Source organism: Rhinopithecus roxellana, chromosome 13 (genome assembly GCF_007565055.1).
Source record: "Rhinopithecus roxellana isolate Shanxi Qingling chromosome 13, ASM756505v1, whole genome shotgun sequence".
Lineage (NCBI taxonomy): Eukaryota > Metazoa > Chordata > Mammalia > Primates > Cercopithecidae > Rhinopithecus > Rhinopithecus roxellana.
In genome coordinates, this window is record NC_044561.1 from 29457902 (window position 1) to 29467664 (window position 9763).

General features: G+C 40.6%; 2 pseudogenes; one reads left to right on the forward strand and one right to left on the reverse strand.

The window, feature by feature from the left end:
* Window positions 1-1567: 1567 nt before the first annotated feature.
* LOC104674684 lies at window positions 1568-4844 on the reverse strand (annotated as a pseudogene).
* LOC104659375 lies at window positions 4843-5754 on the forward strand (annotated as a pseudogene).
* Window positions 5755-9763: the final 4009 nt, after the last annotated feature.

Genomic DNA, 9763 nt, shown 5'->3' on the forward strand with positions numbered 1-9763 from the left:
AAGAAAAAAGGGACCGATGAAGCAAGCATGTCAGATCTGGATATTGAGTACCAATGCCCTATTGTAGTTTTCTATAATTTTTTTTTTCTTCTGCGACGGAGTTTTGCTTTTGTTGCCAAGGCTGGAGTGCAATGGCGCGATATCGGCTCACTGTAACCTCCACCTCCCGGGTTTAAGCAATTCTCTGGCCTCTTTAGTAGAGATGGGGTTTCTCCACATTAGTCAGTCTGGTCTCGAACTCCCGACCTCAGGTGATCCACCCGCCTCAGCCTCCCAAAGTGCTGGGATTACAGGCATGAGCCACCACCGCATTCATCCCAGTTTTGTAAAATTTTTATATCTCTTCATTAAAAATTGTTTGCAGACTCCATCCTAGACATAGTATACCGGAGTTCCCAAAGGGCTAAGCTCAGGAATCTATTCTAAACTCTCCAAGAGTCTCATATAGTCAGGCAGGCAATGATCATACTTCGGGACCATTAGAAATGATCTAATACATACCCTTCCAACTTAAAATTTTCAGTATTCTCTTTTTCTGCTCAGTAAGCTCAATTTCAACACAGTTCACAGTTTCTCATATCCACCATGGCATTCTGCCAAGGAACTACAACTCGTGTTCTCTAAGCCCATCTGTTCTAAGAATGCTGGGCCGGTTATCAACTTCTAATATACGTTGCTTCAACTTTCCTCTCTCAAAGTGTCCCTGACTGAACTGCAGAAGACAGAATAACTGTACTAACCATCTCTCTGCATAATCCCACGTCTCCACAGAGGCCATTGTGTCTTCACAAAGCTAACTGCCATGATTTTCACAGGCGAGATTTTTTCTTCATGATTTTCCATTTTCTACTTCAGCATTAAAATATCAGGGAAAAAAAGAAGATAACCATTTAGCAGTTGGTAAAATAAGATACGCGCCCCAGCACAGTATATGCTAAGTGTTCAGAATCTATAGTTATAATAGATAATTATAAATTAAATAGCTGTTAAAATAGTTTTATTAGATAAGTAATATTTTTCTCATCTTCAAGACTTAAAAAATTACCTGTTTTAGGTGATATTCAAAAAAGGAAGATACTCACATCATCCCAATTAAAACCAGATTTTCTATGGCTGGATGTAACAATCTTAATCTAAATCATTCACCAAAGTTGTTTAGCTTACGTGAAGTAAAGCTGTAGACATTTGCTTCTTCGAAAATGTCTTGCAAAGCCATCATGAGCTGGAAGAGAAGTTTAAATGCACCACACTTTTCTATACCATTGTAACTAAAATGACTACTCACAGGACGTGTCTAGCTTCTGCATTTCGGTCCATCACATTTTCTACCATCATATGAGTGTACTCTTAAGGTTCTCACTTTATCATCAGCACAGCATATTTTCTTCCAGAATGCCCAGTAAAGCTGAAATTTTTAATTTAAAGTGATAAAAAAATTTTCCCATATATCTACTGAACAATCTTAGATCTGAGTTTTGACAAGACAGTTTAATGCATACAAAATGAAAACACTGAATTTCTCTCTCTTTCTCTCTCTCTCTCACTCACACACACACAAATACACAGATTAAAACACCAAAGTTTTCACTCTATTTCCTCTTTCTTATACAGCTCAATTTTTAACATGCAGCTTACTTATAATCTAAAAACAATTTTAAACATGATTTTCATAAAAATATTTTAAAACAGAGATGAAATGTATAAAAGTACGCATAGATTGTCAATGATTACATTGGTTACATCACATTTCTTTAGAAATATAACCGTTTCTGCTCCTGTAAACAAACTGTTTTTTTATACATTTAAATTGAAGTAGAGCTGACATAAAATTATTGCCCTACTCACAGTCTGAGTGTTTGCACTGTGTTTGAGGTACATTTTCTCCATCTTCACAGCCCCACCACTCTTACTTGAGAGTATGAGTCAACAGAAGTTTGCAGGCTAAAACCATTCAATAATATTTTCATCAATACTGGAATGATAGTAAGTAACATTACAAAACATCAGAGACCAAAAATGCTTCTTTGTTGGAGACCAAGATTTTAACTTATTCTTCATTACCTGAAAATACTGCTCATTCAGCCTATTTAGGAAAAAAAAAAATTCTGGAGATGAATATTTCCTTCCTTAATGCTTCACCCAAGACGATTCCTTCACACTTATAATCTGATGCTTTGCTGTTTTCATCCATTTGATGTAGCAGGCACCAAGAATCACCTTTCCTTTGGTGATCTGCAATAACGATCTCTTACGCTTTTTGCTAGTAGTTTGATAAATATTTTGTAAATGTTTCCAGGGCATATATGCACTGTTATTTGTAGTTCCAGTTCTAAAGGTTTTATTAAGGAATGAACGTTGTCATCTTAAAAGAACAACTTCTCAGTGCTTCATAAATAGCTCTAAATGCTGGTGGCTTTTCATGATGGTAAACACCCCCGTTCCCATGAAGAATAAAGATTCTTGCTTCTGCTTCTTGGCAACTGCTTCCATATAGAGTATGATCTGAATGACACTTCCATTGACACAGGAAAACAAAAAGGCTTTCTGGAGGATGAAAAAACATAAGATTTAACAGATCTTGATCGCCCGTGTCATGTTTCGTTTGTATTTTTTAAGCCATGTCATAAGTGTATCTCCCCATTGTAGTCTCACGGTTGTCATATCATTCTTGAAACACTTTCTTCTCATTCGAGTCATGTTTGTTAACGTAACTCCAGAGTTTACTCCAGCTTTTCCACAGTATAGATGCCTAGCAAAGAGACTATACCGTCCTATTCTAGGCTCCTCATGTTCTGGTGCCATCGCAGCAACTTGTGTGGAATTAAATTCCTTTAACAAAGACCAAATATCATCAACGTGTGGTTTAAAAAAATAAATTAAAAAGGCTATCAGTGTCGGCAGACAATGGGGAGTCAACTTCTTTCAGGGTTAAAGGCAAGAACAATCTCTGCGAAGCACGTGGTTTAGTTTTTCCACTCTGCTGCATTCTCACTTGGAAAGGTTATGGGGTATATTATATAATTAAATGTTTGTAGAAAGGACCCCCGTCACATCTTCCTTTAAAGCTATGACGTAGCTGATCTTCAGCAAAAATCTGGAATGGAAGAGGTTTGATGCTGAAAATGACAGCTGACTTCAACATGGTCACAGTTTCTTCCAGTCTTTCACCACAGGCAACTACAGCTAGATGCATTTTCTCAAGGCTGTATTTTCAGTCTACACCTGTCCCACCCGCCGGGATGCGCCACGGGGTCCGCGCTGCCAGCGCCGCTCACAGCACCGCCTCCTCCGCCAGCGAGCAGGAAGCCACCGCAGCCTGTGACTTCCCGCTACCGCCTCCTGCTCCTTCCTCCAGGGACAAGGCGAGCTGGGTGAAGGCTTGTGGGTAGCGCCACAGCGCCCCAGCCGCACTCCTCAGTGTCTGGCCGCGCCCGCCGGGGCGAACTGGAGCGGAGGGAGCCTACTTCTGGAAATTTACCCATTTTTTTCTCCATGGATTCAGCAGCAGTGTTTAAAAGAAAAAAATTTCATCAATCAGTCATTTATATATATTTGAATATAAAGATAAAACACTGCGAACTGGGTAGAAAGTAATTCAATTTTACAGAACACAGCCGTTTTTCAGGCTCTTACTTTTATTAAACATAAAAGAGCCATACAGCAAAATAGTTTAACGAGACTGTTTTGTAAGACGCAGTGGTTGCATTCAAAAATTAGAATAGGAACAATGACTTGTAAAAATTTAACATTTTATTTTATTTTTGAGATGGAATCTCACTCTGTCGTCCAGGCTGGAGTGCAGTGGCACAATCTCCGCTCACTGCAACCTCTGCCTCCAGGGTTCAAGTCATTCTCCTTCCTCAGTCTCCTGAGTAGCTGGGATTACAGATTTGTGCCACCATGCCTGGCTAATTTTTATAATTTTAGTAGAGAAAGGGTTTCACCATGTTGGCCAGGCTGGTCTCGAACTGCCAACCTCAGGTGATCCACCTGCCTCGGCCTCCCAAAGTGCTGGGAGTACAGGCATGAGCCATCACACCCGGCCAAAATTATTCAACATTTTAAACTACCACTTATTATTTTCACTCTGTGATTTCACACATCTTTTGTGGTGGCCACAAAATTATAAAATGGATACAGAATAATCTCTTCAAAAAAGTAAGAAAGTTCTTTCTTTTCTTTTCCTTTTTTTTTTTTTTTTTTTGAGACAGACTCCCTGTCTGTCGCCCAGGCTGGAGTGCAGCAGGGCGATCTCGGCTCACTGCAACCTCTGCCTCCCGAGGTTTAAGAAATTCTCTGCCTCACTCTCCCGAATAGCTGGGATTACAGGCGCGTGCCACCATGCCCAGCTAAGTTTTTTCCTATTTTTAGTAGGGACAAGGTTTCGACATCTTGGCCAGTCTGCTCTTGAACTCCTGACCTCGTGATACATACCCCTTGGCTTCCCAAAATCCCAAAATCATGCCTGGGATTACAGGCATGAGCCACCGCACCCAGCTGGAAGTTCTTTCTTCTTAAAAGTATTATAAAAATAATTCGCACTGGCATGACACTTTAACTAATATAGATTGACTTTTGTGGATTCAAATAACCCATTTGTACATCTAAATTAATTTTGGTCAGTATGTGTATATGCGTGTGCGTCTGTGTGGATGTAAGGTAAAAGGGAAGGTAAAAATGGGAGATGTCTAACATTTTTAATACATTTTTTAAATACTCAAAACATATGTACACATGTGTACTAAAAACAATGGTGTGGTGAAAACAAAATATTGCAAACTAGCAAAAAGACTTAGTGACCCCGTCCGGTCCTGTCCCATCCCGCTGCCGCGCCCTCCAGTCATGAGTTCCACACAGCTCAGCAAGGGCCGCTCCTACAGGCTCTTTGCGGAGGTCAAGAACTGGCTCCCGTCCAAATATGACGCCCAGAAGAAGGCAGAGCTCCGCAGCTGGATGGAGGGACTCACCAGCCGCTTCATCCGCGCGACTTCCAGAAAGGCCTGAAGGACGGGATTGTCTTAGGCACACTCATGAACAAGCTGCAGCAGGCTCAGTCCCCAAGATCAGCCGCTCCCTGCAGAACTGGCACCGGCTAGAAAACTTCTCCAACTTCACCAAGGCCATGGTCAGCTACAGCATGAACCCCGTGAACCTATTTGAGGCCAACGACCTGTTTGAGAGTGGGAACGTGAGACAGGTGCAGGTGTCTCTTCTCGCCCTGGCAGGGAAGGCCAAGACTAAGGGGCTACAGAGCAGGGAGGACATCGGTGACAAGTACTCGGAGAAGCAGGAGCGGAACTTCCAATACGCCATTATGAAGGGGGGACATTGCGACATCGAGCTGCAGAAGGGCACCAACAAATGCTCCAGCCAGCCAGACACGACCGCATATGGCGCGAGGAGGCATCTCTACGACCCCAAGAACCACATCCTGCCCCCATGGACCACTCGACCATCGGCCTCCAGATGGGCACAAACAAGTGGTCAGTCAGGTGCGCATGACGGCTCTTGGGACCGGCGGCACATCTGTGACACCAAGCTGGGAATCAACAAGTGTGATAACGCCATGTTCCTGCAGACGGGCTACACGCAGGGCGCCAACCAGAGCGGCCAAGTCTTCAGCCTGGGCTGGCAGAAATATGACCCCAAGTACTGTCCACAAGGCTCAGTGGCCCACAGGGCTCCCTCGGATGCCAGCGACTGCCTGGGCCCAGGGGAGGCCCCTGAATATCCCAGGAGGAGGCCGGCTACTGAGGCTCCCAGCACGCTCTCTCCGCACATGGTCTTTCTGTCTGGGTGTTTGGGTCTTTCTGTTTTCTTTTCTTTTAACCTGTTCAGTCCTGCCAATCAACCGAGGGTCTGTGAGTGGCAGCGCGGGATCAGGCAGCAGGGCTTTTTCCCCTCTTACTTTGGTTCCTTCTCAGGACTGAGCCACTGGGTTGTGGGAGAAGAGGTCAAGGCCATGTCCGGATGCCTGTAGGGTGAGGGTGTCCACTGGCACCTCCAGGCTGTGGGCTAAGCTGTGCTGGGGAGAAGAGACCTGGGTATGGAGGGAACGGGTCCCCCAAGGTTTCTGGTTGCCTCTCCTCTTCCCCCTTTTGTCAGTCAATCAGTTTGTGGTTTCTGTACCTGCAAACGTTTCAGGAAGTATTATCAAAAGAAAAAAGAAATACTTTTTTCCCCGAGGAATTGGGCAGAGACAGTGGAGGGGGTGCTGGAAAATGAGTCCGCTGAGAGAGGAGGTCCGGCCGCGATGCTAGAATATCTCAGGCTCCTGAGTGGCTGGATTTCCCTAGGACCCTCAGACCAACAGACCTCAGACCCTCAGACCTACGCCAGCGCCCAGTAAGGAAACTGAGGCCCGTACAAGGTGGTGGAATTCTGAGTTGTTAGTGCTAAGCCTCCCCATGCTAGCCCAGCGCTGTGAGCTATTTGTTTGAGTATGGCAAGTGTTTCCAACCATTCGGAAGTGGAGACTGTAGGAAATCCACTGCAGAATGAGGTCTGCTTGTCATCCTTTCAGTCTCAACTGCTCTCCTTCCCTCATCTCTCTCTGATATAGATCAGTCATTTTTATGTGAAATGAAAATTGATAGAACTAAGGTGTTGATTTAATTATCTGACTGACCATTTGTTGAGTGCCCATTACAAGTTAAATTGTGTTCTAGAGAATAGCTCAGGAAACGAATGTTTGACATCGATGTACATAACAGAAATACAAGCATACCAATAAAAAATCAGATGTCTTATAAGAATCCAGATTCTCATGTAAGTCTTGTGAAGCTGTTTCAAGATGAGAATGTAAAATTTCAAAAAAAAAAAAAAAATTTAACAAGTCATTCTTGAGAGAGAAAAATGGAATTAGAAGATAATATATAACTGTTTCACTACCTCAAATTGGCAGCCATATAATACTTAGTTTTATATACTGATATTCACTAGAAATTAGAATCCTTAAAAAAGATTCCTGTCTCATTCTACTCATCAATTTAAAACTTTCATTCATTTGGTTGTATTTCTTCATTTTACCTGGCCTTGAATACTTCTTTCCTGGCCAGCATTAAATTTAATTAATGTCTAATTTGTTCACTTGGTTTACTTTTGACCATGTTGAGTACACTTCTTATGAAGCAGGCATGTAGGAATGTTTACAAGCTTATGGTCCTCGCTCTTCCAAGTACCTACTGGCGGCACCCAACACATACCACAATGTAAACATGTAATACACACCCACACACCCATACCCACCTACCTACACACACACACATACACACACACCCATACTCACCCACCTACACACAGAAACACTCACACATCCACACACACACTTCAGTGGATCAACACAGAAAACACTCTACAAGCAAAGACATCGTACGTCAGGGATCTCTTAGTGCACTCCACACTTCTGTAAATTATCAGGACTGTTCGACTGAGGTGACTCTACAGAGATTTCAAAGGCTATTTGAGTGCTAAGCTTTCTAACTAGTGGTTGGACACTATTTGAATAATGCATTATATACAACTTTTGGGAAGAATTTCTGTACTTTCCAATGAACCAGGACTTACAAGGTCCTGAAAACCCCAAGTTTGTTATATCCTTTAAGAGATAAAGCAAAGCTGATTATTAATGTGAATATACTTTATATTTACTTCTATTTGTTAATTTTTCTTTGCCTGTAATATACATTTTTATGTAACTGAGAGTAAGGAACATCTTAGGAAAAAGAAAATAAGAAATAACATTTCCTTGATTACACTGTGCCTTAGACTGGTAACGCTGCACTGCACATATAGACTATAAATTGGTGCCTTGGGGAACCACTTTGGTATTTCATTTTAATAGCTCATACTGGAGAACGTATTTAAGTGGATCGTGTTTTACAACTGATTTAAATTTTGACCCATATAGAAATAAGTCTTCAAAAATACGTCTGAAGCCTGGATACTGTAAAAATGTTTATCATCATAGAATAAACTGCTAGGCATTACTCAGAAATTGTTCAATAAATCTAAGAGAACTTAGACATAGTTATGAGTGAGTGTAGTTCATCATTAATGTTTGTAAAAATTAGTGTTGTCATTTATGGTTGAGAAAAACTAGAAATGTAAATTAATTTGATAGAGACACAAGACATAAACTTTACATAAAGCAAGAGAATAGCTGTGTAAAAATATTTATTTTATAGATAAGATTTTATGATGAAATTGTGTTGAACAACATGAATCAAACATGTTTTGCATACTACATCTGCAGTTACATCACAGCTTTTTAAGTGTTCCATTAACTTCAAAATGTAGCTTACCACTGAAACAATCTTATTTAATTAATTGGGATAATGGCTAATGATTGGTGTAAGCCAAAAGCAATACTACACTTTCAGAGTTAGATTTCTCTGTGTATTAATACAAACACCAGAAAAGATGGTCAATAAATTACCATACAATGTCTGTCATAATACTTAAACCTGGAAAAAAATCAGTAAATGTTTAGTGAATAGAATTGGTGAATTGCTTTTTATACAATTTTCTGTCCATTTTATGGCTTACCAAAACTTACAGCTCTGAATAAGGCCCAATTATTTACTCCTTCAAATAGAACAAGACTCCAAGAATAAGTGTGAATGTTTTTTGTTTTTTTTTCACTCGAATATTTCAGTCTGTAGCTGCTCCAAATCACACTAATCTTTTTAGAGTCTAGTCTCAAGGCCACTGTTACCACCATCACCACCTTTTGTGCCTCAAAGTTCAGCCCTCCTAATTTACCTGCATGAAATTGGAAAAGTCCCATGTCATGATACGTTAAGCAACCCAGATGTCTCTTTCACTGAAAGTGGTATTCGTCCTGCATTTTTTTTTCCAACAAATGATGTCAACCTCTACCTACACCTGACATCTCAATGTAATTCTTGACATTTTTTTCTTCACATTTCCACTTCCAGTCATCAAGTGTTGTCAGATTTTACCTTCTATTTATTGAATGGATTTTTCTCTATTTTCATTGCCATCCTGGATTCCAGCCCATCACTTTCTCACCTGGGCTATGGTGAGCACCTCTAAAGTGCTGTCTCTGATTCTCTCTCCAAAAATGTTTCTGTGCTGTATTTCAGAATGACCTTCTTGAAATGCAAATACAATTTACATGTAAATTGTTTTGTTTAAAAATTCCCAAAGACTTCACATTGGTACTAGGATAAATATCAAGAGTCCAAAAATGGGTTCAAGCAGTACAAAATCTGTGTCTTTTCTCTCTCCTCCCTTTCGTGGCATGAACATTATTGAACTAAATGATTCAGATATATTTCTTCTTGTCTCCTGGACTTTGGTCTTCTTGTTCATATGCTTTTCCCACTACTGTCCCAGATGTATATAATTAGCTCTTACTCTTATTTTAGTTTGTTCTTCATCTTCCCCACCAAGGGAGGCCTTACCTGATATCCCTAAATATGAAAGGCTTTCATAACAGTGCATAGCTTTTCTCTGTAACAGGGATTATTTTACTTATAATATTGTTTTTAAATTTTATATTTTTATTACTAATAGATAAATCTGAGCATGCTCTTTGATAGTAAGTCTAATAAACTTTTGATTTAATTAGTAATTCAGTACATAATTGTTTTTTATAAGCCATGATTCTAGAGATTGAGGGGAAAATGCAGTGGTAATCTCTCCCAAGTGGAAGGACAAATAGCCACACAATATTGACCTACCCATTCATCTCTCAAAAACAAGGTTAAGATATTAATATCCCTGTTTTCAGGAGGAA